Here is a 27,655-nt window from a genome sequence, read left to right as displayed (position 1 = left end):
AGAACCAGGGCACGTCCGAGGGTGAGTATATACCTATTAGGAATATACCCCGACCCCAACTTTTCTATAGGATCGGCCGATTTCACTCGACCCGACTTTTGAAAAAGTCGGGTTTCGTGAAACCCGACCCGATCCTATAAAAACAAAAGTCGCTCAACCCTACTCACCATCACACAAAAAGAAATGCAGAAAAATCTCCTTTAAGACAATGCTTGGAATCCTCCAAGCGAGTATCCTCAAGTAGAAAATTAGACACAGGAAGTAAAGCTGCAAACCAGCACCATGAAAAATTTAAATTCAATTTTATTCAAAAAACTTTACTCATAGAAAATGTAAATAAAACTCAGATAGAAGATGAAGGAGAATATATGACAAGGCTTAAGCGTTTCGGACTACTGAGAGTCCTTAGTTCTTTCCACTTTCCTTCCTATGTCTTTCTTTTCTTGAACAGCTTCCCTCCCCTATCTGTATTGTGCTTTCAGACCTCAGAGCATAATAAAAGTATTTACATGACAGTAAGGGCCCTTTTGATGAAGGTCACTTTTTGGGGGATTGAATCGAATTTGGCCTCTGATTTGAGTGAAACTACTCAAAACTCATTTTGGAAGATTGTCTCATCTCTAGTCATTGTTTCCAGAGTAGAACAGGACCCAATGAAGCACACCAGTTTTTTTAGTAGTCTAGATCCATTCAGTGAAAATTACTATACGACTCTGTATAAAATCGAAATCATGTAAAGGTGCAGTTGTTCCCCATAAACCACTCTTAGAGCTGTATTACATAGGGCTTAGAGCTTGTAAGCAGCCATCATATTGCCTTTGTGTGTAATGGACTGTCAGCTGCCATCCAAGATATAAACATTGACTTTTTGGAACTGTTCAAGGTCAAATGCCTCTTCGCTGTCAATCAAAACTGCTACTTCCATTCTGGGCACAGAAGCGATGGCAGACTGCCGATACTTGTTTACTCTGAGATAAAGTAGCTTTAGGGTATGTGTGCACAGGGCATTAATGGTTCAGCAGAAAGCGGCATAATTACAGCATTCAAGAAAACACTACATAAACTGTGTTCACGGCAATACACAAAGTTTTTTGTGATTTTTTTATGTTTTATCATAATTTGGAAAGAAAATGATTCTGGGAAAGCAGCAAAGAAGCACTGTTACAAAATGATTTATGGTTGTCATGGGGTTGTTTATCAAAGTAAATTAACGAAATAAAACCCTTCAAGCACCAAAAACATCATAAATAGAGCAAGCTGCATTTTTTTTAATATTCAATTTTTAGTGTAAAAGGAATCTTATAAAATCCAATCTACCAAAATATTATCCGTGACAAAGGGTATCTGGCAATAGGATCAACCCTATGTTGGCATATAGGTCATAGAAAGTTGAGTAAAATGATACCTTGGGATATGCGATCCAATATCTTATTCTAGAGATATCCATGTTTTTTTTAATATGTAAATTAGCTGTTAAGATCTATGGGCGGAACATAGATCTCCCCAAGAATCAGCCTGCAGAGCTTATTATTATAAATAAAAGGAGGCGTTACTGGTGTGAGACATGTAGATCAGGAGAGAAGACTGTCAGTCGTTACATATCTCACATTGGTAATGCCCCTTTCATTTAAAATTATCTCTGAAGACAGATTCTCAGGGAGATCTATGTCTGGCCAATAGATCTTTAGAGTTTTTTTTACATATTAAAAAACATGGATTTGTCTAGAATAAGACATTGGATTTCAGATATCAAGGTATCATTTTTTTCACCTTTCAATGACATGCATGACCATATAATGGGCTTCCGAGGGTTAGATTAACCTTTAAAGCATGTTTGCTGCATTTTTTTTGAATATTGCTACAAATTGCAGAATCCTCTAGGTATGGAGGGCTTTTTAGTTGTTTTTCCAATAAGTTTTCTCATTAGCACTTCAAAAATGCAAAAAAAAACCACATGTGAATTTTCTGAAGTTACTGGGGATATTCATTAGATATTCATTTATTTGTACGTCTGCTGAAGCATAGTGAGGTGAACTACAAAAGTTAGCTACCATCTCGATTGGGATATATTATTTGTCAACTTACTATTGGGTATTTGCTCATTTTGTTTTTAGCTTAGGTTCAACTTAGGCACCAGACCCTGGCCAACAGTGTGCAGAAGCTGTACTTTAGGAGAGAAGTTAACTCCTAACATCCCAGTCAGGTCTCTCTAGCTCATTGATTTCTCAACAGTAAGTAACTGTTCATCTCCCTCTGCATACATTTTAGCTCCTGACAAGCTGCTGTTATAAATCTTGCAAAATCACAAGTCTTACCGTCTGCACCTTTCAGAACATGTCTCTTCATCACAGCTCTCAACTACGGCACTCCGGAGCTGTGTGTTTGCTCAAATGCCCTGTTATATCTATATGCAAGTAGAGTTAACACTCCAAAGCCAACAATTGATAGCTGAATTTTATCACTATTTCTATTAATACTATAGTTCTGCCATTCACAAGTACTGATATTCAAAGAGGGCAGCCTTCCCTGCTAGAAACCAGGAAGTAAGGAGACTGTATAGCTTTGAACTGCTCAAAAGACAACCTGAGAATATCCCTTTAAGGAATTTCTCTTTGGCCACATAGAGAAATGAGTGTTTTCTTACTGAATTATTTTGGTTGAATAAAGTTCACTACTATTCAGGTTTTTTTGCTTCGTGCTGAGAAGGTGGGAATAAAATTCTCTACTATTCAGGGTTTCTTTGCCTCATGCTGAGAAGGTGGCAGAAGTGGCCTCTTTGTTTAGTTTTCAGACCCAGATCCATTGTTGCTACTGTTGTGAATTCTGTTGTCGAACTCCCTCCTGTGGTCGTGAATGGTACTTCGGCGAGTTCTGTCTATGGGCTCCCTCTGGTGGCTATGAGTGAAGCTGCTGCTTCTGAGGTTCCTTACACAGGTGACGTGGTTTATCCTTTGGTTGGCTTCTATATTTAACTCCACTCAGATCGTTACTCCATGCCAGCTGTCAATGTTTTAGCATTGGTTCAGTTCGCTCCTGGATCTGCCTGGTGACCTGTCTTCTCCTGCAGAAGCTAAGTTCCTTATTGTTATTTTTGCTCATTGTTTCTTTGTCCAGCTGGTTATCCTGATTTTGTCTTGCTAGCTGGAAGCTCTGGGATACAGAGTGGCCCCCCCCCCGCACCGTGAGTCGGTGCGGAGGACCCTTTTGCACACTCTGCGTGGTCTTTTGTAGGTTTTTGTGCTGCCCGCAAAGATTCCTTTCCTATCCTCTGTCTATTTAGTAAGTCTGGCCTCCCTTTGCTGAAACCTATTTCATTTCTGCGTTTGTGACTTTCATCTTTACTCACAGTCATTATATGTGGGGGGCTGCCTATTCCTTTGGGGAATTTCTCTGAGGCAAGGTAGGCTTTATTTTCTTCTCTAGGGCTAGCTAGCTCTGAGGCTGTGACGAGGCGCCTAGGGAGCGTCAGGAGCGCTCCACGGCTATTTTTAGTGTGTGCGATAGGGTTAGGGCTTGCGGTCAGCAGAGCTCCCACATCCCAGAGCTCGTCCTGTATGAGTTTAACTATCAGATCGGGTGCTCCTAACCACCAGGTCATAACATGCTACACTGTAAAACCTGAATAAATTGGAAAAGCATAATTTGATTTCTCTGTGCCATAATACATTTGTTTTTTTTTGTGGGTTTAAGAAAACTATCAAAATAAAATTCTGTCTTTTTTCCCTATATCAATCAACCAACCAAATCTAGGCTTTTATTTTACCAAAGATTTTAAGAAGTGACAGCTGAGCTCCTATCGTTTGCCATGGGTATCAAAGTCCATTTTTTTTAGATACCTTTGATAAATGAGTTCCTTTATGGTTTTTTGGTAGTGTATCGGAGTCAATTCGCTTGTGCTCATGTCAATATGAATATGCAAAAGTCAACTTCTCTAAACTACCGAGGTCACCTTGACTCTGTGATTAAACAGCTTCAGAAAATATGGTCCAAGGACTATATTGGCCAGCACTTCCTTGATTGCCGTCAAATTTCTTTTTGTATTTTGTATCTCGCAGCATTGGCTTTCTCCAGTAACTCCCTTGACTAAGGTTAATTCATTGTATCCGTGATCTTATCCTATAAATACTTGGCCATTTCTCAGCTTGGCTGATGGCCTGGAAATAAACCACCATCTATCCTGCTTATGACACTCATGAACCTTCACACACTCAGTCACTGGTGTTCCATGCGAATTTACTATGGGGAGTGAGACCAAGGACAGAGCCGTCTAATCAATAAACTATTTACCGCATCCTTCTGCCTTTGTTTGCCCACGTGCTTTACCAAAACCACTTTTTATTTGCACGTCAAGTCCAGCTGATGTGAATGATGAGTGGCGGCATTACAATGAGCAGAATGAAAGGTCAAATGTGTGAGGGTCCTCCAAGTTGTTCCTACATTGCGACTGCAAGTAGTAATTCATTGTTTTTATCTTTTTTTAAGCCGAGTGCATCAGCGAGTTAATATCAACTGGTGAAAAATGGAAAAAAGGACGGTACGGTATTATAATACTGAATATCAAAGTTTCCATCTGTGCTGTAGCAGGAAATGTTCTCTCCACTCCTTGTGTTATCCTTGGCAGGTTTTAACTATCTTTATGGAATTGCTAATGCCCAGTCCTAATTAGTTTTGCTTCTTGTACAGTAATTATGATCCCATCATCGGTCAAAAGTACAATTATGCATATCATAAAAAATTAGAGATTTGATGTGCACAAAGCAGGGGTTTTTTTTTAGCATAGAATCACAAAAGGTTTGAAGTTGTCTGAAACTTTTTAGGATTTTTAACCTGGAAATTGAATGCATTTTGTTTTTGCCAAACAAGGATGAATATTTTTTCTTACCGCTTGTACATAGCTGTGATATAAAGTTAGCACTGTATGAGAGCAGGTGCAGACGACCGTACAGTCTCTCATTCAAAAGATTTGGGTCGATAATGCAAATCACACTCTGATCAGGGTTTAATCAGAATGTGATCCAATTTTTCAGGTGCAGAGAAGATAGAGGAAAAAAAATCTCCATCTTCTCCATTCTGTCAACCCGTGTGTTGTGATAGGCAATTCAGTATCACAATGGACATAGCGGTCAGAGCACATACAGTGATCTGACAATAACCCAAAATAATAGAACGAGCTCTGAGACATGGGAACTCTGCAGACCGCAATCCCTAATCCTCTCCAAACAACACTAGAGGCAGCCGTGGATTGCGCCTAACTCTGCCTATGCAACTCGGCACAGCCTGAGAAACTAACTAGCCTGAAGATAGAAAATAAGCCTACCTTGCCTCAGAGAAATACCCCAAAGGAAAAGGCAGCCCCCCACATATAATGACTGTGAGTTAAGATGAAAAGACAAACGTAGGGATGAAACAGATTCAGCAAAGTGAGGCCCGACTTTCTTAACAGAGCGAGGATAGGAAAGATAACTTTGCGGTCTACACAAAACCCTAAAGAAAACCACGCAAAGGGGGCAAAAAGACCCTCCGTACCGAACTAACGGCAAGGAGGTACACCCTTTGCGTCCCAGAGCTTCCAGCAAAACAATTAGACAAGCTGGACAGAAAAAATAGCAAACAAATAGCAAAGAAGAACTTAGCTATGCAGAGCAGCAGGCCACAGGAATGATCCAGGAAAAAACAAGTCCAACACTGGAACATTGACAGGAAGCATGGATCAAAGCATTAGGTGGAGTTAAGTAGAGAAGCACCTAACGACCTCACCAGATCACCTGAGGGAGGAAACTCAGAAGCCGCAGTACCACTTTCCTCCACAAACGGAAGCTCCCAGAGAGAATCAGCCGAAGTACCACTTGTGACCACAGGAGGGAGCTCTGCCACAGAATTCACAACAGTACCCCCCCCCCTTGAGGAGGGGTCACCGAACCCTCACCAGAGCCCCCAGGCCGACCAGGATGAGCCACATGAAAGGTACGAACAAGATCGGGAGCATGGACATCAGAGGCAAAAACCCAGGAATTATCTTCCTGAGCATACCCCTTCCATTTAACCAGATACTGGAGTTTCCGTTTTGAAACACGAGAATCCAAAATCTTCTCCACAATATACTCCAATTCCCCCTCCACCAAAACCGGGGCAGGAGGGTCAACAGATGGAACCATAGGTGCCACGTATCTCCGCAACAATGACCTATGGAATACGTTATGTATGGAAAAAGAATCTGGGAGGGTCAGACGAAAAGACACAGGATTAAGAACCTCAGAAATCCTATACGGACCAATGAAACGAGGTTTAAACTTAGGAGAGGAAACCTTCATAGGAATATGACGAGAAGATAACCAAACCAGATCCCCAACACGAAGTCGGGGACCCACACGGCGTCTGCGATTAGCGAAACGTTGAGCCTTCTCCTGGGACAAGGTCAAATTGTCCACTACATGAGTCCAAATCTGCTGCAACCTGTCCACCACAGTATCCACACCAGGACAGTCCGAAGACTCAACCTGTCCTGAAGAGAAACGAGGATGGAACCCAGAATTGCAGAAAAATGGCGAAACCAAGGTAGCCGAGCTGGCCCGATTATTAAGGGCGAACTCAGCCAAAGGCAAAAAGGACACCCAGTCATCCTGATCAGCAGAAACAAAGCATCTCAGATAGGTTTCCAAGGTCTGATTGGTTCGTTCGGTCTGGCTATTAGTCTGAGGATGGAAAGCCGAGGAAAAAGACAAGTCAATGCCCATCCTACCACAAAAGGCTCGCCAAAACCTCGAAACAAACTGGGAACCTCTGTCAGAAACGATATTCTCTGGAATGCCATGCAAACGAACCACATGCTGGAAGAACAATGGCACCAAATCAGAGGAGGAAGGCAATTTAGACAAGGGTACCAGATGGACCATCTTAGAAAAGCGATCACAGACCACCCAAATGACTGACATCTTTTGAGAAACGGGAAGATCTGAAATAAAATCCATAGAGATATGTGTCCAAGGCCTCTTCGGGACCGGCAAGGGCAAAAGAAACCCACTGGCACGAGAACAGCAGGGCTTAGCCCGAGCACAAATCCCACAGGACTGCACAAAAGTACGCACATCCCGTGACAGAGATGGCCACCAAAAGGATCTAGCCACTAACTCTCTGGTACCAAAGATTCCAGGATGACCAGCCAACACCGAACAATGAACCTCAGAGATAACTTTATTCGTCCACCTATCAGGGACAAACAGTTTCTCCGCTGGACAACGATCAGGTTTATTAGCCTGAAATTTTTGCAGCACCCGCCGCAAATCAGGGGAGATGGCAGACACAATTACTCCTTCCTTGAGGATACCTGCCGGCTCAGATAAACCCGGAGAGTCGGGCATAAAACTCCTAGACAGAGCATCTGCCTTCACATTTTTAGAGCCCGGAAAGTACGAAATCACAAAGTCAAAACGGGCAAAAAACAGCGACCAACGCGCCTGTCTAGGATTCAAACGCTTAGCAGACTCGAGATAAGTCAAGTTCTTATGATCAGTCAATACCACCACGCAATGCTTAGCTCCTTCAAGCCAATGACGCCACTCCTCGAATGCCCACTTCATGGCCAGCAACTCTCGGTTGCCCACATCATAATTTCGCTCAGCAGGCGAAAACTTCCCGGAAAAAAAAGCGCATGGTTTCATCGCTGAGCAATCAGAACCTCTCTGCGACAAAACAGCCCCTGCTCCAATCTCAGAAGCATCAACCTCGACCTGGAACGGAAGAGAAACATTTGGTTGACACAACATAGGGGCAGAAGAAAAACGACGCTTCAACTCTTGAAAAGCTTCCACAGCAGCAGAAGACCAATTGACCAAATCAGCACCCTTCTTGGTCAAATCGGTCAATGGTTTGGCAATACTAGAAAAATTGCAGATGAAGCAATGATAAAAATTAGCAAAGCCCAGGAACTTTTGCAGACTTTTCAGAGATGTCGGCTGAGTCCAATCATGGATGGCCTGGACCTTAACAGGATCCATCTCGATAGTAGAAGGGGAAAAGATGAACCCCAAAAATGAAACCTTCTGCACACCAAAGAGACACTTTGATCCCTTCACAAACAAAGAATTAGCACGCAGGACCTGAAAAACCGTTCTGACCTGCTTCACATGAGACTCCCAATCATCCGAGAAGATCAAAATGTCATCCAAGTACACAATCAGGAATTTATCCAGGTACTCTCGGAAGATGTCATGCATAAAGGACTGAAACACTGATGGAGCATTGGCAAGTCCGAATGGCATCACTAGATACTCAAAATGACCCTCGGGCGTATTAAATGCAGTTTTCCATTCATCGCCTCGCCTGATTCGCACCAGGTTATACGCACCACGAAGATCTATCTTGGTGAACCAACTAGCCCCCTTAATCCGAGCAAACAAATCAGATAACAATGGCAAGGGGTACTGAAATTTAACAGTGATCTTATTAAGAAGGCGGTAATCTATACAAGGTCTCAGCGAACCATCCTTCTTGGCTACAAAAAAGAACCCTGCTCCTAATGGCGACGATGACGGGCGAATATGCCCCTTCTCCAGGGATTCCTTCACATAACTGCGCATAGCGGTGTGCTCAGGCATGGATAAATTAAACAGTCGACCTTTTGGGAATTTACTACCAGGAATCAAATTGATAGCACAATCACAATCCCTATGCGGAGGTAGGGTATCGGACTTGGGCTCATCAAATACATCCCGGTAATCAGACAAGAACTCTGGAACCTCAGAAGGGGTGGATGACGAAATTGACAGAAATGGAACATCACCATGTACCCCCTGACAACCCCAGCTGGACACCGACATGGATTTCCAATCCAATACTGGATTATGGGCTTGTAGCCATGGCAACCCCAAAACGACCACATCATGCAGATTATGCAACACCAGAAAGCGAATAACCTCCTGATGTGCAGGAGCCATGCACATGGTCAGCTGGGTCCAGTATTGAGGCTTATTCTTGGCCAAAGGCGTAGCATCAATTCCTCTCAATGGAATAGGACACTGCAAGGGCTCCAAGAAAAACCCACAACGCTTAGCATATTCCAAGTCCATCAAATTCAGGGCAGCGCCACAAACGACATGACAGAATACGATGACAAAGAGCAGATCAAGGTAACGGACAGAAGGAACTTTGACTGTACTGTACCAATGGTGGCAGACCTAGCGAACCGCTTAGTGCGCTTAGGACAATCAGAGATAGCATGAGTGGAATCACCACAGTAGAAACACAGCCCATTCAGACGTCTGTGTTCTTGCCGTTCAACTCTGGTCATAGTCCTATCGCACTGCATAGGCTCAGGTTTAATCTCAGGTAATACCGCCAAATGGTGCACAGATTTACGCTCACGCAAGCGTCGACCGATCTGAATGGCCAAAGACATAGACTCATTCAAACCAGCAGGCATAGGAAATCCCACCATGACATCCTTAAGGGCTTCAGAGAGACCCTTTCTGAATATAGCTGTAGGGTTGAGCGAAACGGGTCGTTCATTTTCAAAAGTCGCCGACTTTTGGCAAAGTCGGGTTTCATGAAACCCGATCCGACCCCTGTGCGGGGTCAGCCATGCGGTACGCGACTTTCGCGCCAAAGTCGCGTTTCAATGACGCGAAAAGCGCCATTTCTCAGCCAATGAAGGTAAACGCAGAGTGTGGGCAGCGTGATGACATAGGTCCTGGTCCCCACCATCTTAGAGAAGGGCATTGCAGTGATTGGCTTGCTGTCTGCGGCGTCACAGGGGCTATAAAGGGGCGTTCCCGCCGACCGCCATGTTATTGCTGCTGATCTGAGCTTAGGGAGAGGTTGCTGCCGCTTCGTCAGAAGCAGGGATAGCGTTAGGCAGGGTCCATTAACCACCAAACCGCTTGTGCTGTAGCGATTTTCACTGCCCAACACCACCTTCGGTGTGCAGGGACAGTGGAAGCTACTTTTTTTTTTTTTCCCCTCAGCGCTGTAGCTCATTGGGCTGCCCTAGAAGGCTCCCTGATAGCTGCATTGCTGTGTGTACGCCGCTGTGCAAACCAACTGCTTTTTTCAAAGCACAAATCCTCTTGTTCCTTCCTTTCTGCACAGCTATCTTTTTTGTTTGTACACACTTTTTATTTAATTTGTGCATCAGTCCACTCCTTATTGCTGCCTGCCATACCTGGCTGAGATTACTGCAGGGAGATAGTAATTGAAGGACACTCCCTGTTTTTTTTTTGTTTTTTTTGTGGGAGATTAAGATTGACATTTCTGCTAGAGTGCCATCCCTGTGTGTGCCATCTCTCACTCAGTGGGCCATAGAAAGCCTATTTATTTTTTTGCTTGATTTGGGTTATACAAACTACCTGAAAAAATCACTACATCAATCAGTGGGAGATAAATATTGGCCTCAGGGCTTGTGTGCCACTCCTGACTCCTGTGTGCATCATCAATCACTCAGTGGGCCATAGAAAGCCTATTTTTTTTTTTTGCTTTATTTGGGTTTTAAATTCTACCTGAAAAAATCAATAAATCAATCAGTGGGAGATTAATATTGGCCTTTGGGCTTGTGTGCCAGTCCTAAGCGTGCCATCTCTCTCTCTCTCTCTCTCTCTCAGATAGTGGGCCATAGAAAGCCTATTTATTATTTTTTTTATTGGGTTTATAAATTTTCCCTGGAACAAAAAAAAAAAAGTGGGAGATAAATATTGGCCCCTGGGCTTCTGTGCCACTCCTGACTCCTGTGTGCGTCATCTCTCACTCAGTGGGCCATAGAAAGCCTTTTTTTGTTTTATGTGTTTTCTAAATTCTCCCTGAAAAAATCATTTTATTTTATTTGGTTTCTAAATTCTTCCTGAAAAAAATCATTTTATTCTATTATTTTTTTTTCCTAAAGTCTCCCTGAAAAAAAAAAAAAACAAATCAGTGGGAGATTAATATTGCCCTTTCTGCTTGTGTGCCAGTCTTGACTCCTGGGTGTGCCATCTCTCTCTCTCTCTCCAATTGTGGGCCATAGAAAGCCTATTATTTTTTTAGCTTGATTTGGGTTCCAAAATCTACCTGAAAAAATCACTACATCAATCAGTGGGAGATAAATATTGGCCTCTGGGCTTGTGTGCCACTCCTGACTCCTGTGTGCGTCATCTCTCACTCAGTGGGCCATAGAAAGCCTTTTTTTGTTTTATTTGTTTTCTAAATTCTCCCTGAAAAAATCATTTTATTTTATTTGGTTTCTAAATTCTTCCTGAAAAAATCATTTTATTCTATTATTTTTTTTTCCTAAAGTCTCCCTGAAAAAAAAAAAAAAACAAATCAGTGGGAGATTGATATTGCCCTTTCTGCTTGTGTGCCAGTCTTGACTCCTGGGTGTGCCATCTCTCTCTCTCTCTAATTGTGGGCCATAGAAAGCATATTATTTTTTTAGCTTGATTTGGGTTCCAAAATCTACCTGAAAAAATCACTACATCAATCAGTGGGAGATAAATATTGGCCTCTGGGCTTGTGTGCCACTCCTGACTCCTGTGTGCGTCATCTCTCACTCAGTGGGCCATAGAAAGCCTTTTTTTGTTTTATTTGTTTTCTAAATTCTCCCTGAAAAAATCATTTTATTGTATTTGGTTTCTAAATTCTTCCTGAAAAAATCATTTTATTCTATTATTTTTTTTTCCTAAAGTCTCCCTGAAAAAAAAAAAAATCAAATCAGTGGGAGATTAATATTTACATTTGTGCTTCAGTGACAGTCCTGCGTGTGTGGCATCTCTCTCATTTGTTGCCACCAACAACAGAGTGTGTAACATTGTGCCTGATTTTCGTTGTGGTCTCACTCACCTGTAACATAGTAACATAGTTAGTAAGGCCGAAAAAAGACATTTGTCCATCCAGTTCAGCCTATATTCCGTCATAATAAATCCCCAGATCTACGTCCTTTTACAGAACCTAATAATTGTATGATACAATATTGTTCTGCTCCAGGAAGACATCCAGGCCTCTCTTGAACCCCTCGACTGAGTTCGCCATCACCACCTCCTCAGGCAAGCAATTCCAGATTCTCACTGCCCTAACAGTAAAGAATCCTCTTCTATGTTGGTGGAAAAACCTTCTCTCCTCCAGACGCAAAGAATGCCCCCTTGTGCCCGTCACCTTCCTTGGTATAAACAGATCCTCAGCGAGATATTTGTATTGTCCCCTTATATACTTATACATGGTTATTAGATCGCCCCTCAGTCGTCTTTTTTCTAGACTAAATAATCCTAATTTCGCTAATCTATCTGGGTATTGTAGTTCTCCCATCCCCTTTATTAATTTTGTTGCCCTCCTTTGTACTCTCTCTAGTTCCATTATATCCTTCCTGAGCACCGGTGCCCAAAACTGGACACAGTACTCCATGTGCGGTCTAACTAGGGATTTGTACAGAGGCAGTATAATGCTCTCATCATGTGTATCCAGACCTCTTTTAATGCACCCCATGATCCTGTTTGCCTTGGCAGCTGCTGCCTGGCACTGGCTGCTCCAGGTAAGTTTATCATTAACTAGGATCCCCAAGTCCTTCTCCCTGTCAGATTTACCCAGTGGTTTCCCGTTCAGTGTGTAATGGTGATATTGATTCCTTCTTCCCATGTGTATAACCTTACATTTATCATTGTTAAACCTCATCTGCCACCTTTCAGCCCAAGTTTCCAACTTATCCAGATCCATCTGTAGCAGAATACTATCTTCTCTTGTATTAACTGCTTTACATAGTTTTGTATCATCTGCAAATATCGATATTTTACTGTGTAAACCTTCTACCAGATCATTAATGAATATGTTGAAGAGAACAGGTCCCAATACTGACCCCTGCGGTACCCCACTGGTCACAGCGACCCAGTTAGAGACTATACCATTTATAACCACCCTCTGCTTTCTATCACTTAGCCAGTTACTAACCCATTTACACACATTTTCCCCCAGACCAAGCATTCTCATTTTGTGTACCAACCTCTTGTGCGGCACGGTATCAAACGCTTTGGAAAAATCGAGATATACCACGTCCAATGACTCACCGTGGTCCAGCCTATAGCTTACCTCTTCATAAAAATTGATTAGATTGGTTTGACAGGAGCGATTTCTCATAAACCCATGCTGATATGGAGTTAAACAGTTATTCTCATTGAGATAATCCAGAATAACATCCCTCAGAAACCCTTCAAATATTTTACCAACAATAGAGGTTAGACTTACTGGCCTATAATTTCCAGGTTCACTTTTAGAGCCCTTTTTGAATATTGGCACCACATTTGCTATGCGCCAGTCCTGCGGAACAGACCCTGTCGCTATAGAGTCCCTAAAAATAAGAAATAATGGTTTATCTATTACATTACTTAGTTCCCTTAGTACTCGTGGTTGTATGCCATCCGGACCCGGAGATTTATCTATTTTAATCTTATTTAGCCGGTTTCGCACCTCTTCTTGGGTTAGATTGGTGACCCTTAATATAGGGTTTTCATTGTTTCTTGGGATTTCACCTAGCATTTCATTTTCCACCGTGAATACCGTGGAGAAGAAGGTGTTTAATATGTTAGCTTTTTCCTCGTCATCTACAACCATTCTTTCCTCACTATTTTTTAAGGGGCCTACATTTTCAGTTTTTATTCTTTTACTATTGATATAGTTGAAGAACAGTTTGGGATTAGTTTTACTCTCCTTAGCAATGTGCTTCTCTGTTTCCTTTTTGGCAGCTTTAATTAGTTTTTTAGATAAAGTATTTTTCTCCCTATAGTTTTTTAGAGCTTCAATGGTGCCATCCTGCTTTAGTAGTGCAAATGCTTTCTTTTTACTGTTAATTGCCTGTCTTACTTCTTTGTTTAGCCACATTGGGTTTTTCCTATTTCTAGTCCTTTTATTCCCACAAGGTATAAAGGTGTAAAGGGGTAGCTAAATCATACTGAAGTTATAGCTCACCGTGTAATTTGTGTGACAGCAACAAATACCGTTAGTTTGTTTACATTTTTAAAACAATGAGGAAGTCTGGTGGAAGAGGTCGTGGCCGGGGGCGTTCATTGTCAGCTGGTAATGAGGGTAGTGGTAGTGGTGGAGCATCAGCTGGTCGTGGGAAAAAAAATATTGCACCTAAGTCTGGAGCTGTGGAGCCAGGTTCGTCGTCTGGCTACACAAGGCCTCGAACGCTCCCTTTTCTGGGAGTAGGAAAACCGCTTTTAAAGCCGGAGCAGCAAGAGCAAGTTTTGGCTTATCTTGCTGACTCAGCCTCTAGCTCTTTTGCCTCCTCTCGTGAAACTGGTAAATGTCAAAGCAGCGCGTCGTTAGTGGATGTTCATGGTCAGGGACAAGTCGCTTCCTTGTCCTCTTCAGCAAAAACAACAACAGAGAAGAATGCAGCAGGCGACACAACGGGTTACTCCATGGAGCTCTTTACACATACCGTCCCTGGCTTAGAAAGTGAAGCAGTTAACAGTCCATGCCCATTACAAGTTGAATCTGACATGGAGTGCACTGATGCACAGCCACAGCCAGACTACTATGCTGGTCCTTTGACTCAGACCACAACATTGCCCTCGCAGGGTAATGATCAAGAATCAGACCCTGATGAGACTATGTTGCCCCATCACGAACGCTATACCACCGACCGACACGGTGACACAGACGAAGTTGCACACGAGCTACAAGAAGAGGTAATAGATGACCCAGTTCTTGACCCCGATTGGCAGCCATTGGGGGAACAGGGTGCAGGCGGCAGCAGTTCTGAAGCGGAGGAGGAGGGGCCGCAGCAGGCATCAACATCGCAACAGGTTCCATCTGCCGGGCCCGTATCTTGCCCAAAACGCGTGGCAAAGCCAAAACCTGTTGGAGGACAGCGTGGCCATCCGGTTAAAGCTCAGTCTGCAATGCCTGAAAAGGTATCCGATGCTAGAAAGAGTGCAGTCTGGCATTTTTTTAAACAACATCCAATTGATCAGCGCAAAGTCATCTGTCAAAAATGTTCAACTACCTTAAGCAGAGGACAGAATCTGAAAAGTCTCAATACAAGTTGCATGCATAGACATTTAACCACCATGCATTTGCAAGCCTGGACTAACTACCAAACGTCCCTTAAGGTTGTAGCACCCTCGGCCAATGAAGCTAGTCAGCAACGCAACATCCCTTCCGGCAGTGTAGGGCCACCATTTTCCGCACCACCTGCAGTATCTGTGCAGGTTTCTTTGCCAGGCCAAAGCAGTCAGGGTCAGGGAATCACCAGTTTCGTAGTAGGAAACACTGCATCTAGGACACCGGCGGCAACAATACCATCTCCCACCGTCTCTCAGTCTGCCATGTCCACCGGCACCCCCGCTAGTTCCACGATCTCCAGCTCTCCAGTCCAGCTCACCCTACATGAGACTATGGTTAGAAAAAGGAAGTACTTAGCCTCGCATCCGCGTACACAGGGTTTGAACGCCCACATAGCTAGACTAATCTCGTTAGAGATGATGCCCTACCGGTTAGTTGAAAGCGAAGCTTTCAAAGCCCTGATGGACTACGCTGTACCACACTACGAGCTACCCAGTCGACACTTTTTTTCCAGAAAAGCCATCCCAGCCCTCCACCAGCATGTTAAAGAGTGCATCGTCCATGCACTCAGGCAATCTGTGAGCACAAAGGTGCACCTGACAACAGATGCATGGACCAGTAGGCATGGCCAGGGACGTTACGTGTCCATCACGGCACACTGGGTAAATGTGGTGGATGCAGGGTCCACAGGGGACAGCAAGTTTGGGACAGTTCTGCCTAGCCCACGGTCTAGGAAACAGTTGGCTGTAGCCGTTCGCACCCCCTCCTCCTCCTCTTCGTCCTCCTGCAGAAGCGAGAGCTCGTCCACAGACCGCAGTCGCACAACCACTCCATCCGCAGCTGCCACTGTTGCACACCAGGTCTCCCATTATGGGGCAGCTACTGGCAAACGTCAGCAGGCTGTATTGGCTATGAAGTGTTTGGGCGACAACAGACACACCGCAGAAGTTCTGTCCGAGTTCTTGCAGAAAGAAACGCAGTCGTGGCTGGGCACTGTAGATCTTGAGGCAGGCAAGGTAGTGAGTGATAACGGAAGGAATTTCATGGCTGCCATCTCCCTTTCCCAACTGAAACACATTCCTTGCCTGGCTCACACCTTAAACCTGGTGGTGCAGTGCTTCCTGAAAAGTTATCCGGGGTTATCCGACCTGCTCCTCAAAGTGCGTGGACTTTGCTCACATATCCGCTGTTCGCCCGTACACTCCAGCCGTATGCAGACCTATCAGCGTTCTTTGAACCTTCCCCAGCATCGCCTAATCATAGACGTTGCAACAAGGTGGAACTCAACACTGCACATGCTTCAGAGACTGTGCGCACAGAGGCGGGCTGTTATGTTTTTGTGGGAGGATACACATACACGGGCAGGCAGTAGGATGGCAGACATGGAGTTGTCAGGTGTGCAGTGGTCGAAGATTCAAGACATGTGTCAAGTCCTTCAGTGTTTTGAGGAATGCACACGGCTGGTTAGTGCAGACAACGCCATAATAAGCATGAGCATCCCCCTAATGCGTCTGCTGATGCAAAGTTTGACGCACATAAAGGATTAGGCGTCTGCAGCTGAGGAAGAGGAAAGCCTTGATGACAGTCAGCCATTGTCTGGCCAGGGCAGTGTACAGGACGAGTTAGCAGGCGAAGAGGAGGAGGAGGACGAGGAGGATGATGGGGATGATTATATTTGTAATGAGGAAGCTTTTCCGGGGCCACTGGAAATTGGTGGCGCGGCAAGGCCGGGTTCTGGTTTTTGGAGGGACACAAGTGACGTGGATTTGCCTGAAACTGCCCCTCAACCAAGCACAACCGGAGATTTGAGAACTGGAACTTTGGCCCACATGGCGGATTATGCCTTACGTATCCTCAAAAGGGACACACGCATAACTAAAATGATGAACGATGACGATTACTGGTTGGCCTGCCTCCTTGATCCTCGCTATAAAGGCAAATTGCAAAATATAATGCCACATGAGAACTTGGAACTAATATTAGCAACCAAACAATCAACTCTTGTTGACCGTTTGCTTCTGGCATTCCCTGCACACAGCGCCCGTGATCGTTCTCACACGAGCTGCAGGGGCCAGCAGACCAGAGGAGTTAGAGGGGCAGAAATCAGAAGTGGCGTTGGCCAGAGGGGTTCTCTGACCAGGTTGTGGAGTGATTTTGCTATGACCGCAGACAGGACAGGTACTGCAGCATCAATTCAAAGTGACAGGAGACAACATTTGTCCAGTATGGTTACAAACTATTTTTCATCCCTTATCGATGTTCTCCCTCAACCGTCATTCCCATTTGATTACTGGGCATCAAAATTAGACACCTGGCCAGAATTGGCAGAATATGCATTGCAGGAGCTTGCTTGCCCGGCAGCTAGTGTCCTATCAGAAAGAGTATTCAGTGCTGCAGGTTCAATACTAACAGAAAAAAGGACTCGTCTGGCTACCCAAAATGTAGATGATCTAACCTTCATTAAAATGAACCACAACTGGATTTCGAAATCTTTTGCCCCACCTTGCCCGGCTGACACCTAGCTTTCCTATGTAAAGGTCTTGCCTGTGGACTATTCTGAACGACTTTTCCAATCTCGTAATTTGCAGCACCTGATTGTCCAGCATCCGACATGTTAACACCTCCCTAAATGGCCAAAGTCCCCACACGGGGCCGTGGTATCGCCACTTGGCGCCAGCACCCGTGAGAGTACTGTTTGTCTGAAGAGGTGGGTGTGCCCGCTTTTGGTCGACGGCACTGCCACTAGGTCCCTCATAGTACAATAAAGTGTCTGGCGGTGGTGGTGCGCACCCAACGTCAGACACACCGTTGTAATATGAGGGGCCCTGGGCCTGTACCGCCGGCCACAAGACAGTCCCCCCCCCAGGTCAAACAGTGCTCTACGACTTGCAAAATTTTCTCTCACAGCTCCACCAATGTTTAGTCTATGCGCTGACATCCTTCAATGCCTGGCACTGTCAATACCATTGTATTGACATTTTTCTTATGTTAGGCCTTCGAAGCCTGTCTGCGGTCCCTCCTTGCACTAGGCCTCCACTGACCTGTCTACTGCTGCCCGTGTTCCCCTGGAACCAATTTTAAATTGCCTACAGCCAGCCCAATTTATTATGTTAGGGCTTCGAAGCCTGTCTGCGGTCCCTCCTTCCACTAGGCCTCCACTGACCTGTCTACTGCTGCCCGTGTTCCCCTGGAACCAATTTTAAATTGCCTACAGCCAGCCCAATTTATTATGTTAGGGCTTCGAAGCCTGTCTGCGGTCCCTCCTTCCACTAGGCCTCCACTGACCTGTCTACTGCTGCCCGTGTTCCCCTGGAACCAATTTTAAATTGCCTACAGCCAGCCCAATTTATTATGTTAGGGCTTCGAAGCCTGTCTGCGGTCCCTCCTTCCACTAGGCCTCCACTGACCTGTCTACTGCTGCCCGTGTTCCCCTGGAACCAATTTTAAATTGCCTACAGCCAGCCCAATTTATTATGTTAGGGCTTCGAAGCCTGTCTGCGGTCCCTCCTTCCACTAGGCCTCCACTGACCTGTCTACTGCTGCCCGTGTTCCCCTGGAACCAATTTTAAATTGCCTACAGCCAGCCCAATTTATTATGTTAGGGCTTCGAAGCCTGTCTGCGGTCCCTCCTTCCACTAGGCCTCCACTGACCTGTCTACTGCTGCCCGTGTTCCCCTGGAACCAATTTTAAATTGCCTACAGCCAGCCCAATTTATTATGTTAGGGCTTCGAAGCCTGTCTGCGGTCCCTCCTTCCACTAGGCCTCCACTGACCTGTCTACTGCTGCCCGTGTACCCCTTGAACCAACATCAGAAAATATAAAAATAAGTATTTTGCTTATAAAAAAGAAAATACTGGAGAGATATCAAATGCAGACATTTTAACATTAAAAACAAACACATACAACAAAAATCTGGTACAGTACTAAAAATGGCCACCAGCTATAATAACTTTCTCCTGCAAGTAGTTAACTGAAAGTTTTTTTCAATTTAAAACACAGATATGGCATCCACCGAGTGTTGTCCTGTCGCGTCTTCTTTATATTATTGCCAAGAAGATGCAAAACAATGAAAATAATAAAATCATTATTTACCAAAAAAATAGAGTAAGTCAAAACCACATTGCAAATAAACATTCATAACAAATAAAGAAGCAGGGCGCGTCCGAGGGTGAGTATATACCTAATAAGAATATAATCACCCTCGGACGCGCCCTGCTTCTTTCCGACAGCCTTCCTTCCTAAGAATCAGCCCTTCCGTGGTGTAGAGAGAGGGTTTGTTACACTCCAAGGTGTTCCCCAGGTTGCCTTTCCTGAGCTTCGATCTTCATGCTCTCGTTTAGTAGTTGTCGGAAAGTAGGCTGCATTAGGCCTACAAATTGGGTATGGGGTGGAGAGAGATGGTGTGTTACACTCCAAGGTGTTCCCCAGGTTTCCTTGCCATTGCTTCGGTCTTCCGACTCTCGCTTAGTAGTTGTAGAAAACTACACTGCATTAGGCCTACAAAATGGGTATCGGGTGGAGAGAGATGGTGTGTTACACTCCAAGGTGTTCCCCAGGTTGCCTTTCCTGAGCTTCGATCTTCCGGCTCTCGTTTAGTAGTTGTTGGAAACTACACTGCATTAGGCCTACAAATTGGGTATGGGGTGTAGAGAGATGGTGTGTTCCACTCCAAGGTGTTCTCCAGGTTGCCTTTCCTGAGCTTCGATCTTCCGGCTCTCGTTTAGTAGTTGTTGGAAACTACGCTGCATTAGGCCTACAAATTGGGTATGGGGTGTAGAGAGATGGTGTGTTCCACTCCAAGGTGTTCCCCAGGTTTCCTCGCCAATGCTTCGATCTTCATGCTCTCGTTTAGTAGTTGTTGGAAACTACGCTGCATTAGGCCTACAAATTGGGTATGGGGTGTAGAGAGATGGTGTGTTCCACTCCAAGGTGTTCTCCAGGTTGCCTTTCCTGAGCTTCGATCTTCCGGCTCTCGTTTAGTAGTTCTTGGAAACTACACTGCATTAGGCCTACAAATTGGGTATGGGGTGTAGAGAGGTGGTGTGTTCCACTCCAAGGTGTTCTCCAGGTTGCCTTTCCTGAGCTTCGATCTTCCGGCTCTCGTTTAGTAGTTGTTGGAAACTACGCTGCATTAGGCCTACAAATTGGGTATGGGGTGTAGAGAGATGGTGTGTTCCACTCCAAGGTGTTCTCCAGGTTGCCTTTCCTGAGCTTCGATCTTCCGGCTCTCGTTTAGTAGTTCTTGGAAACTACACTGCATTAGGCCTACAAATTGGGTATGGGGTGTAGAGAGATGGTGTGTTCCACTCCAAGGTGTTCTCCAGGTTGCCTTTCCTGAGCTTCGATCTTCCGGCTCTCGTTTAGTAGTTCTTGGAAACTACGCTGCATTAGGCCTACAAATTGGGTATGGGGTGTAGAGAGATGGTGTGTTCCACTCCAAGGTGTTCTCCAGGTTGCCTTTCCTGAGCTTCGATCTTCCGGCTCTCGTTTAGTAGTTCTTGGAAACTACGCTGCATTAGGCCTACAAATTGGGTATGGGGTGTAGAGAGATGGTGTGTTCCACTCCAAGGTGTTCTCCAGGTTGCCTTTCCTGAGCTTCGATCTTCCGGCTCTCGTTTAGTAGTTGTTGGAAACTACGCTGCATTAGGCCTACAAATTGGGTATGGGGTGTAGAGAGATGGTGTGTTCCACTCCAAGGTGTTCTCCAGGTTGCCTTTCCTGAGCTTCTATCTTCCGGCTCTCGTTTAGTAGTTGTTGGAAACTACGCTGCATTAGGCCTACAAATTGGGTATGGGGTGTAGAGAGATGGTGTGTTCCACTCCAAGGTGTTCTCCAGGTTGCCTTTCCTGAGCTTCGATCTTCCGGCTCTCGTTTAGTAGTTGTTGGAAACTACACTGCATTAGGCCTACAAATTGGGTATGGGGTGTAGAGAGATGGTGTGTTCCACTCCAAGGTGTTCTCCAGGTTGCCTTTCCTGAGCTTCGATCTTCCGGCTCTCGTTTAGTAGTTGTTGGAAACTACGCTGCATTAGGCCTACAAATTGGGTATGGGGTGTAGAGAGATGGTGTGTTCCACTCCAAGGTGTTCTCCAGGTTGCCTTTCCTGAGCTTCGATCTTCCGGCTCTCGTTTAGTAGTTGTTGGAAACTACGCTGCATTAGGCCTACAAATTGGGTATGGGGTGTAGAGAGATGGTGTGTTCCACTCCAAGGTGTTCTCCAGGTTGCCTTTCCTGAGCTTCGATCTTCCGGCTCTCGTTTAGTAGTTCTTGGAAACTACACTGCATTAGGCCTACAAATTGGGTATGGGGTGTAGAGAGATGGTGTGTTCCACTCCAAGGTGTTCTCCAGGTTGCCTTTCCTGAGCTTCGATCTTCCGGCTCTCGTTTAGTAGTTCTTGGAAACTACACTGCATTAGGCCTACAAATTGGGTATGGGGTGTAGAGAGATGGTGTGTTCCACTCCAAGGTGTTCTCCAGGTTGCCTTTCCTGAACTTCTATCTTCAGGCTCTCATTAAATTGTGGTTAAACGGAACAACTGCATTTGGCGTACTAGTTGGTTTGGGGCCTACTATCGGTGTCTGCCACTCCTTGCTGTTCTCCTGGTTTCCTGTCCTGAAATTCCGTTTTCAGGTGCTCGTTAAGTAGTTGTTAATGTTAGACTGCATTTGGCCTACTAGTTGGGTTGGGGCCTACTATCGGTGTCTGCCACTCCTTGCTGTTCTCCTCCACTGAACAAAGCTGTGCCGCCTGTTTACTACGGTTGCCAATTTTGAACTGCATTTCGACTACTTACTGATTTGGGCCTACTCTCTGTGTCAGCCTCTCATTCCAGTTGTCCTCCACTGCAATGCCCCCTGGTTATTCCTGTGTTACCAATTTTGAACTGCATTTAGCCAACTTTATTCTTTGGGCCTATATCTGTGTTTCCTCCTCATCCTACCCATTGCCCAGCCAGTGATAGATGAGTCTGCTGGTACATTGACCCATAACGCAACATTCCCCGTGCAAGCTACACAACAACATTGTGACCCTGCTGAAAGTCAGGTTGCTCTTCCCGCATACCATACCACCTTACACGGGGACAAAGAGGAAGGTGCAGATGAAAGTGCAGGTTCCTTCATCAGGTGGGGGGAGGAATACTAGTTGGCGACGTCACTGGCACAGGGCCTCTCATAGTACGCAAAAGTGTTGCTGCCGGTGGGAGGCGCCCCCGCCGTGCAAACACACCGCTGTACTTTGAGGGGCCCTGTGCCAGTGCCAATGCCAACGAGTGGGCCCCCCCTGCTTGCTCAGGTTCACAGCACTTGCAAAGTTGAAATACTTACCTCTCCCTGCTCCACTGCCGTGACGTGGTCCAGATTTCCTGGGCCCACTAATTACTTGAACCAGCCCTACCCACCACAACTTTAGCCAAATGACCCCCAATTTCAAATGCCTTACAATTATTATAAGGTAAATTACGCTTGACAAGCTTCATTAAGAAGAATGGATGGTTTTGACATTAAAATGGGCACTCTAGGTGTTTTCCTGGCCCCCACTCACTGCCGACTATGCTGCCCCATTGACTTGCATTGGGTTTCGTGTTTCGGTCGATCCCGACTTTACGTCATAATCGGCCGATTTCACTCGACCCGACTTTTGAGATAGTCGGGTTTCGCGAAACCCGGCTCGACTCTAAAAAGTCAAGGTCGCTCAACTCTATATAGCTGCCAGCACAGATTCATTCCATTGAGTGAGCACGGACCACTTTCTAAATTTCTGGCAATATACCTCTATCTCATCCTGAGCCTGACAAAGAGCCAGCAAATTTTTTTCTGCCTGATCCACTGAATTAGGCTCATCGTACAGCAATCCAAGCGCCAGGAAAAACGCATCGATATTACTTAATGCAGGATCTCCTGATGCAAGAGAAAATGCCCAATCCTGAGGGTCGCCACGCAAAAAAGAAATGACGATCCTAACCTGTTGAACTGGGTCACCAGAGGAGCGAGGTTTCAAAGCCAGAAATAATTTCCAATTATTTTTGAAACTCAGAAATTTAGTTCTATCTCCAAAAAACAAATCTGGAATAGGAATTCTCGGTTCTAACAAAGAATTCTGAACCACAAAATCTTGAATATTTTGAACTCTTGCCGTGAGCTGATCCACACATGAAGACAGACCTTTAATGTCCATTGCTACACCTGTGTCCTGAACCACCCAAATGTCTAGGGGGAAAAAAAGGCAAAACACAGTGCAAAGAAAAAAAAATGGTCTCAGAACTTCTTTTTTCCCTCTATTGAGAATCATTAGCACTTTTGGCTTCCTGTACTGTTGTGATAGGCAATTCAGTATCACAATGGACATAGCGGTCAGAGCACATACAGTGATCTGACAATAACCCAAAATAATAGAACGAGCTCTGAGACATGGGAACTCTGCAGACCGCAATCCCTAATCCTCTCCAAACAACACTAGAGGCAGCCGTGGATTGCGCCTAACTCTGCCTATGCAACTCGGCACAGCCTGAGAAACTAACTAGCCTGAAGATAGAAAATAAGCCTACCTTGCCTCAGAGAAATACCCCAAAGGAAAAGGCAGCCCCCCACATATAATGACTGTGAGTTAAGATGAAAAGACAAACGTAGGGATGAAACAGATTCAGCAAAGTGAGGCCCGACTTTCTTAACAGAGCGAGGATAGGAAAGATAACTTTGCGGTCTACACAAAACCCTAAAGAAAACCACGCAAAGGGGGCAAAAAGACCCTCCGTACCGAACTAACGGCACGGAGGTACACCCTTTGCGTCCCAGAGCTTCCAGCAAAACAATTAGACAAGCTGGACAGAAAAAATAGCAAACAAATAGCAAAGAAGAACTTAGCTATGCAGAGCAGCAGGCCACAGGAATGATCCAGGAAAAAACAAGTCCAACACTGGAACATTGACAGGAAGCATGGATCAAAGCATTAGGTGGAGTTAAGTAGAGAAGCACCTAACGACCTCACCAGATCACCTGAGGGAGGAAACTCAGAAGCCGCAGTACCACTTTCCTCCACAAACGGAAGCTCCCAGAGAGAATCAGCCGAAGTACCACTTGTGACCACAGGAGGGAGCTCTGCCACAGAATTCACAACACCCGTGGAAGTCGGATGGCACTCAGATGTCATCCAAGTGAAGTCATTTGGTTTCGATTCTCTCGTTGACTTATATAACTGAATGTGATACAAATATCGGAATAAACCACGAAATGCTGCAATTTTTTCCATCCGAGGAAGAAATCGAACATATGCGAGACCCCATAGACTAATATTGGTCCGAGTGTGATCTGTGAGTGCGAGTTTTGTTAGATCACAATGAGACCGAAAATGCGATTGTCTGCACCTGCCTTTGGGCTATATTCACACGGAAGAATTTTAATCAGTATTCGACATCAGTGTAAATCAAACCTACGATTGGATGAAACCTGCAGAAATAATGCCCGTGTTTCTTTTATACTATTTCTCTGATTGTTCCTCTCCTGGTTTTGGCTTACAAATACTAATGTGAAACACGGAACAAAATACTGCCATGGCCTTATCCATGGCACCAGTGCTGTTACATAAGTATATTGTGATTCGGCAAATTTATACACATGAACACTAGAATTAGAGGAGACACTGCTTGGCAGTCAAATTAACTCCTTACCGACATATGATGCACTGGTATGTCATGTGCCAGCTCACGCACATCTTTCCTGGCACATGATGGGCGATTTAATCAACCGCCATGTGCCCCTTACAGCTATGGGTAATGCAGTGTTCCGCCCACCACTGTTATCCTGTTAAATACTGCTGTCAATACACAACAGCAGGGAGAGCGCATGATTCCATGTGCCCACCGGTGTACCCATGACATGATCGTGGGGCCCCAATGGGTGGTCATGACACACAAGGATCTGTTGATGGTCCCTGTGCCTGTTATTTCAAAACTCCTGTAAAAGCAAGCGTTAAGCGTTTATAGGAGATCGTGATTTTCTCTATACATAGCAGTACTGATACAAAGCTATGTATAATACAAGTGATCAGATGATCGTAGCTTCAAGTCCCCTAAGGGGACTATTAAATATAGTAAAAAGTATAAAGAAAAAGTTTGTAAAAATATGAGAAAAATAAAAAAAACACAGAAGTTCAAATCATGCCCCTTTTGCTCCAATAAATAAAACAAATAAAAAATACATGTAAATATACCGTATATGGTATCGTTGAGCTTGTAATAGTCCTGTCTTTCAAAATCTAAAATAAATTATTCCAGTGATTTAACAGCGTAATGAGAAAAAACACTGAAACCCCAAAATTAAGTTTATTGCAATAAAATGTTATAAGAGGCAATCAAAACATCACATGTAGCCCTAAATGGTATCAGTAAAAATGTCAGCTCAGGACACAAAAATAAGCCCCCACACAGCCCCATATCCTGAAAAATTAAAGCATTACGGGTCTCGGAAAATGGCGGCATAAAAGTTTGGGGGGGTTAGCAAACTTCCACATATTTTTTCACGACTTAAATAAGAAAAAAAAGAGTCATGTTTGGTATCTGCGTACTCATATGGACTTGAATCACATTGCCAGGTCAATTTTACCATATAGTGATCATGGTATATAAAACAAATTTTAAAAAAATTGTGAAGTTGCACTTTTTTGCAATTTTAACGCACTTGGATTTTTTCCCACTTTCCAGTGCTTCACATGATAAAATGAATAGTGTCATTCAAATGTACAACTTGTCCCACAGAAAAATAAGCTCTCATATGGCTATAGTGATGGAAAAAAAAATGGCTGGAGGAAAAAACGAAAATGAAAATATTGGAAAATGGCCATGGTGTGAAGGGGTTAAGGGCAAGGGATATGCGGTTGTGTTGTTATTGCATGAAAAGTTGACATTTTTAAGAGCCTATAAGCAACATTACAGTCCACTCTAAAAATACTTTATTAAAAGGAATAGCTGTCAGCAAGTTTTTGGTATAGAATCCGAGAGTAGCATAATGTGGGGCAATTATAGAACTGCTTGGTGCAATTTTGATAAAATCCCTATTTTCTCTGCTGTAAATCTAGCAGTGATCAGAATGCTGAGCTGTTGATAACCCCGCCCACACCCCTGATTGGTAGCCTCCTGTGTACACTGTATCCTGTTAACAAGCTGTCAATCAGTGGTGTGGGCGGGGTTACACAGATCATCTGAACTGGTATCCACGTGACACCTAGTCCTGCAGTAATAATCTCCTGTAGTTTATAAATGAGCACAGTTTGTTGCTTGAAGGAAACACAGTGACTAATGATTTTTTTAGCTTTCCTCCCTGCAAAATGAATTTTCCAAGGCATATTATTACATCTGTCAGAGGCCACAGGCTCAAAAAGGCTACGTTGGACAGAGTTGGCGCAAGTCACTCCATCTGCCAGATTCCAGAGGAATCGCCAACCTTCACCCTTTAACCCTCGGTACAAGGATCTGGTCTTACAACAGAATCCACTGGATGGCTTCAATGGAAGAAATGCTGTCCTGAGGAGTGAACCAGAAGCAAGAAAAAGGAAAAACTTAGCCCTCATCAAAGCCATGGGTGGAGTGAGCCATGACTTATTTTGTAGGGTAAGCAGGGGTTAAAAATAAATATGAGTAGAAGTGCGGTCTCTGTGGGGTCAAAAGTTTAGAGGGGTTGGACAGTAAGGGGGTGTTTACAGTTCAGCAGAGTTTACCTGTCTGAGAAGGGGTGGGGGCTAGCAATCGGCAAGAGGTACCAAGAGCAAAGGTCTCTTCTCTTGTGTTTTAATTTTGGGGTTCAAGTAAGGTAAAATATTTTAAATGTAGGATGATCATGTCATTGGGTCATTTCGGCGAGTGGTTATGAGGGGTTTCTTGGAGTTAGTGGCAAAATTTTGGTGGGGGTTGTACATCCGGTGGATGGTAACTTTGCCTTGATGTTTGGATCTTGGTTAATTGCCTGATTTTGGAACTCTACAGGGTGTGGTCTCTGGGAGTCGGTGTTATGGAAAATGTTTTTCTGGCAACAAAGGTGCCCCTAAGCCTGTGTTCGCGGCTGGGGGTAATGCTAGATAGTTAATTATTATTTACTGGATTCAGCCAGGTTTTGGAGCTCCAAGAACCTCTTTACAAAAAAGTTATTTGTAATGTTTTGTTAATAAAAGACCGATTTGTCCAATTTATCCAAAGAAAAAGGTGTTACAAGTGTTCATTTGAGGGAAAAAGGGTGTTCGGTGGGAGTGGGCAGGTGTTGTAAAAGGGTGGGGTTGGTATAAAAGGGGGACAGTTGGAAGGAAGCCTGTAGAATACCGCAGTCATGGTCTGGAAGCCAGATCAGACCCAGGAGGTCGGTGTAGGGACAAAATCATAAAGAAGGAGAATAGTCAAAAAGCAAAATGAGGTCAAAATCAGGAATTCAGGAGCTTAAATAGCTTCCAGCTCCACCCAGTAGAGAGCAAACACTGACAAATATTAACCCTATATCTCCCAGCCAGGAAGTAACTACAAGTCCTAGAGTACACAGAATTTGAACCGTCGCCCCGTGTTGCCTGCGACAAGAGCGCAGCGTCACCCGGTGACAGAAGCAGAGACAGGAAGGGCAGGTGTTCAGATGTTAGACATATATGAAAATGCATATTTGA

The sequence above is a fragment of the Ranitomeya imitator genome, chromosome 8 (assembly GCF_032444005.1).
Source record: "Ranitomeya imitator isolate aRanImi1 chromosome 8, aRanImi1.pri, whole genome shotgun sequence".
In the NCBI taxonomy this organism is placed as follows: Eukaryota; Metazoa; Chordata; class Amphibia; order Anura; family Dendrobatidae; genus Ranitomeya; species Ranitomeya imitator.
Note: the sequence above shows the minus strand (reverse complement) of the source record.